The sequence below is a fragment of the Carlito syrichta genome, unplaced genomic scaffold (genome assembly GCF_000164805.1).
Source record: "Carlito syrichta isolate Samal-C Ts95f unplaced genomic scaffold, Tarsius_syrichta-2.0.1 Scaffold305785, whole genome shotgun sequence".
Classification (NCBI taxonomy): domain Eukaryota; kingdom Metazoa; phylum Chordata; class Mammalia; order Primates; family Tarsiidae; genus Carlito; species Carlito syrichta.
In genome coordinates this window covers 306,279-311,616 of record NW_007249881.1, presented here as the reverse complement: position 1 = coordinate 311,616, position 5,338 = coordinate 306,279, and positions in this window count along the sequence as shown.

Here is a 5,338-nt window from a genome sequence, read left to right as displayed (position 1 = left end):
CACTGCACTCCAGTCTGCTCACTCCGTCGCCCAGGCTGGAGTGCAGTGGCACGCTCACAGCTACCCCAGCATTGACCTGCTGGGCTCCAGCGGTCATTCTGTCTCAGCCTTCTAAGGAGTCAAAACTATGGGCATGCACTACCATGCCTGGCTAATTTTTTGATTTATTGTAGAAATGAGTTCTTGCCAAGCTGCCCGGCTGTTCTCCAATCTGTGGGCTCAGGGAATCCTCTCACCTTGGCCTCCCAAAGTGCTGGGATTACAGGGTTGAGCCACCGTGCCTGGCAAAATTTATTTTTTTAAAAACAAGCCAACTGAATATTTTCAGTATGCTTTATTTGACCAAAAGCTAATTATAGAGGAAATTCCCACTTGACTCCACTCTGCTGACATTTTTATTTTTCAGAATATGAGACGGTGGCCCAGTCGTGGGAGCCCATCTGCCTTTCTCAGAATATTTTATCTTTTCATCTGTCATTAAAATCATCATCCTTTTAAAATTCTTGTCCATGTTTCTTCTCATACTAGTATCAGAAATAAATATTTCAGTCAGACATCGTGCTGTGTGCCAGTAGTCCTAGCTACTCCAGAGGCTGAGGTGAGAGGATCACTTGAGCCCAGGAGTTGGAGGTTGTAGTGAGCTATGATCATGTGTGTGAGTAGCCATCGTACTACAGCCTGGGCAACACAGTGAGACCTTGTCTCTAAAAGAACCTACAATTTTAAAAAAGCTTAATATTTTGACTTTAAAATTTGTCTTTTAATGTGTAGAGGGCTGGTACTATATAAGAGAGAAAGGAATTGCTGTTGTTATAATTCTGATAGTGACCATATGTGTACAGTATAAAGAAGTATTAGTGATGTGGTCTTTTGAGTCACATCTGTCTCTGCAGGTAACTAGCCTGTAAACAGCCTAATCTTTGAAGATACAAGATAGTGATAGGAATAATTATAAAATATGACACATCTACCAAGAAAAGAGTTTTGGTTTCTTTTAGTTTAGTTTTTTTCAACTTAAAAAAACATTCTCTCCCTTAACCTTTTAGACATTTTTTTCTAATTGTTCTCATGAAAATTTAATAGCAGAGATATACTGTATACTGTATATCTTTATGGGCTATATATGTATATCTGCTTTATGCGTAATAAGATTAGGTTGTTTTGACTCCCAAGCCCCACCCTCTATTGAGAATTCATGTTTTAGACTAATTTAAAGCAATCGTAAGATAATTAGTTAGGCAGAAAAATACTGTTTGGTCATGCTTTTTATATCATGACAGTAGTTTTAAAGGAATGGCATTAGTATAATAAGTTATACATTTTTCATCAGTTTGGTGTAACCTGGGAATTACTGTAATCTTAAGAGCAGCCATGACAAAGAGTACATTGCTGGGGCTTGAGAGGGTTTGGCTTTTCTCAGTTTCTCTAATAATGATATCCATTGATATGGGTAATTGTTTTCTCAGTCTTATAGAAAGAATCAATAACAGCATCTGTAGAAAACTTTATTTTTATTTGCAGCATGTAGACTAAATGAAATAACTGAATTTTCTGTGGAGTCTCAATTCTAGACAAATCCTTGATCCTGGCCTTGTACCACGTTACCAGCCATAAGTCATTGTTACATGGAAAATGATTTCCATGAAGTTTGATTTTTATTGATTAATATAGTCCTACTGTCCTTAAAAAAGATAAACAGGATAGAGCAAAACTAAGAAAACTGGATGTAGTAGGACCATATTTTATATTGAAAAGTCATATTGAATGAAAAAATCATGTCATGTAAAATAAAGTTACAAAATACATTTCTAATTTGGCTCCTTATTTTTAAAAGAATGAATACTTTGTGAATATACTAAAAATATACACTACATTGTACACTTTAAAAGGGTGAATTTTATGGTATGTGAATTACATTTCAATAAATCTGTAATTAATGAAAAAAAACCCTGATCTTTAAAAAAAAATTAAATAGCAGAAAATAACGTTTTTACATCCAAGAACCTTTTAGAGCTTTTTGCACTTAGAAAGTTTTTTTTTCCTTTTCTTTGTGGGGGGGGAGGGGGACAAAATTAAAAATTGATAGGTACAAATACTGCTACCTGTTTTGAATGATTGTTTTCGATTTAGAAAAGTAAGCACTTCTTGGAAAGAGTTGAATGATTTGTGGAAGAAGGGAAGATGAGTCAGGCCTGCTTTTCGCCAGCTGTTCAGTGGCGTGGCATGGAGCCACCTCATTGTGTTTTTTATCCAGCTGCACTGAATGTTGTTCCTTTCCCTTTCCACTGTGACTTTCACCTTCAGATTTCACTGTACTGTGTGTATTCCATGGTGCAAAACAAGCGGAAGAAGGATGTGTCAAAGACACTCTTCTCAACTGGAATACATTTTTATGACCGTAGATACCACTTAACATTTCAGAAACCAGATGAGTCTTTGAGGCTTTTAAAACTGCTAATCCTTCCTGATTTTTCCCATTTCTGCTGTTAGCACATTTCTTCAACCCTTAAAGTAAGTTCTTTTTATGTTGCATCTTTTCTATATAACTTTGCCATTTTTTTCTAGCTCTTTAATGCTTGTGAAAGGTAAAGATGATTATAGGACTTGAAGTAGTTTGTGCAGATAGGACAGATAGCATGTGAGTGGTATAGATGTCCATTTGAGGAATGTGGGAACTTCTGCTTGAATGAAGTATTTCCCTCTGTGGACCTTCCATGGCAAGTGAATTTTACACCATTATATTAAAGCCTGATTTTGAGCATATTGCCTTTGATGAATAACATGCTAAATATAGATACATGTCTTCTTATAGCATGAAAAAATTAATTTATGGACTGAAGGTCTTAAAGTAGTAAAGATGGCAGACATTTTGATTGAGAGAGTTAGTTATACTGTAAGAGAAAAGAAAGTGGCAGCAGTTTTTGAGGGTAGGCTTTACTAAGAAGGCCTGTAGGAGGCGGTGTAATAGGTAAAACTGAAAAAGCAGAGGACATCGAGGTTGGGGGAAGGAAGGGATGATACCATTAAGTGAGGGAAGAGAGCAGAAAAAAGAAGAGTATCAATTCATAATTTCACTGAAGAGTAGCTCTAAAGCTTGGGATTTGTTTCCTGTTTTGTGATTTGTTTGCTCATTTATCTGGGTGCCTGTATGTGCCAGGTAAGTGTTAATTCCTGTCCTCAAGGGATTTATATTTGCAGTGGAAGGAGACAAACAATAAAATGTGTAAAATGTGCCATGTAACAAACGCTGTGAAGAAAAATAAAGCAAGACAAATAAAGGGTGACAGGTATGGGGCTACCTGTGTCTCAGGGTTGTCAGGGAAGGCCTCACAGATGGGTGAATTTTGAGCAGACTTGAAGGAAGTTGGGGATGAGTCATGTGACATGAGGGAATTGCTTCACAGAGCAACTTCGAGCAGGGATGTGCTGGGCAGCTCTGAGGAACAGAAGGACCAGTGTGGCTGGAATGGAGTAAGCAAGGGAAAGGTGGGAACAGAAGAGGACAGAGAGGCAACTGGGGATGGGGAGTCTTGGGGTCACAGATTACCAAGGGCCCTGTGAATGAACCCTAGGACTTGAGGCTTCACTGGGTGTAATGGGGAGCTCATGGGATGGTACTTTCCATAGAATGTAGTAAGGTGGGAAGGGCTTGGATTTGGGGATAAGAGAGCCATGTTTAATCCTTTCTCTGCCAAGGGTCAGCTACATGTTCTAGTCTCAGTTTCATTATCTGTAGACAGAGACTGTTCCCTTGTCCCATTTGTGCAGAAATAAATGAGATTATATATGTAAGGTCCTTGGCACAGTGGCTGAAGATTCGTAGTAGCCAATATTGTCACCAGTATGTTGTTATGATAAAATATTAACAAAGATTCAAAATACAAGGGCAGTTTCTCTATTTGTTTTAACAAGTCTGTTGTTAAAACCCACAGTGCTTTATGTGTGTGGCTAAACAGGTGCCATGTGCCATTGCAGACTTTGCCTGAGAATGTCCTAGTGCAGACCTGGCTTAGGGAGCTTTCAGTGAAGATCAGATAGACTTCTGTGATCGTGCTGGCCACTGTGGCACTTCCTGTTGTACTCTGAAAATGTAAAAAATGCACTGGCCAACAGGCAATGCCTGCTTCCCCTTTGGGAGGTGATCCAGGCCATGCAGTAGTTTCCCCTCATTTTCGGGGATACATTGCAAAAGCAGTGGGTGCCTGAAACTGGGTACAGCAGAAAAAAATTAATTTTTGAATTAGGCACAGTAAGAGATTAGCAATAATAACTAATAATAAAATAGAACGGTTATAACAATATGCCAGTGTCACTACTCTTGCACTTTGGGTTGTTGTTATTATTATTTGTATTTATTTATTTTTTATCAGAGTCTCACTCAGTCTCCCAGGCTGGAGTGCAGTCACCCAGGCTGTGGCACGCTCACAGCCACTGCAGCCTTGACCTGCTGGGCTCAGGTAATCTTTCCACCTCAGCCTTCTAAGTTGCAGGAACTATAGATGCATGCCACAACACCCAGCAAATTTTTTTACTTATAGTAGACAGGAGGTCTTGCCAAGCTGTACAGGCTGTTCTTGAACTCTTGGCCGCAGGCAATCCTCTTGCCTTCACTTCCCAAAGTGCTGGGATTACAGGTGTGAGCCACTGTGTCCTGCCTTAGGGATATTATTAAGTAGAATAAGGGCTGCTTGAACACAAGTACTGTAATACCACTGAAATAGGTGCTAAGTGACTCATGGTAGGTAGTGTCTACAGCGTGAATATGCTGGACAAAGGGATGATTCAGGTTCTGGGTGGATGGAGTGGTCAGCATGAGATTTCATCATGCTACTCAGAATTGTGCAATTGAAGACTTGTGGTTTATTTCTGGAATTTCTAGACCATGAGTAACTGAAATATGGCAAATGGATAGGGGTTTCTGCACTCAGATATAACACCTGCCCTCATGGCATTTAAAATATATCAAGGACTGTAAACACAATGTCTGGCACATAGTAGGTACTCAGTCTAAGTTTGTTGAGTGACTAAATGAAGGTGATGAAGGTGCGAACGATAAACATAACAGTGGACTATCAGTCTGTATATGTAGCCTGTGAACAACCTTGAATCAGTATAAACATTTCCTTTTATGTGTATTCCTCCTTTATTATTTCCTATTATTCTTGCTTATTTTATTAGAGACTATAATTGGAAACTTAAACCTGCCTCTTAGACTTGGTTAAGCTAACAATTTACTTGCCTACTTAAAATCCTCCAGTGTTTCCCAGTCACCACTGAGGTTAAGTCCAAATTCTCTAGCTCATATATAGGACTGTCAAGATAGGACCCCTGATCACCT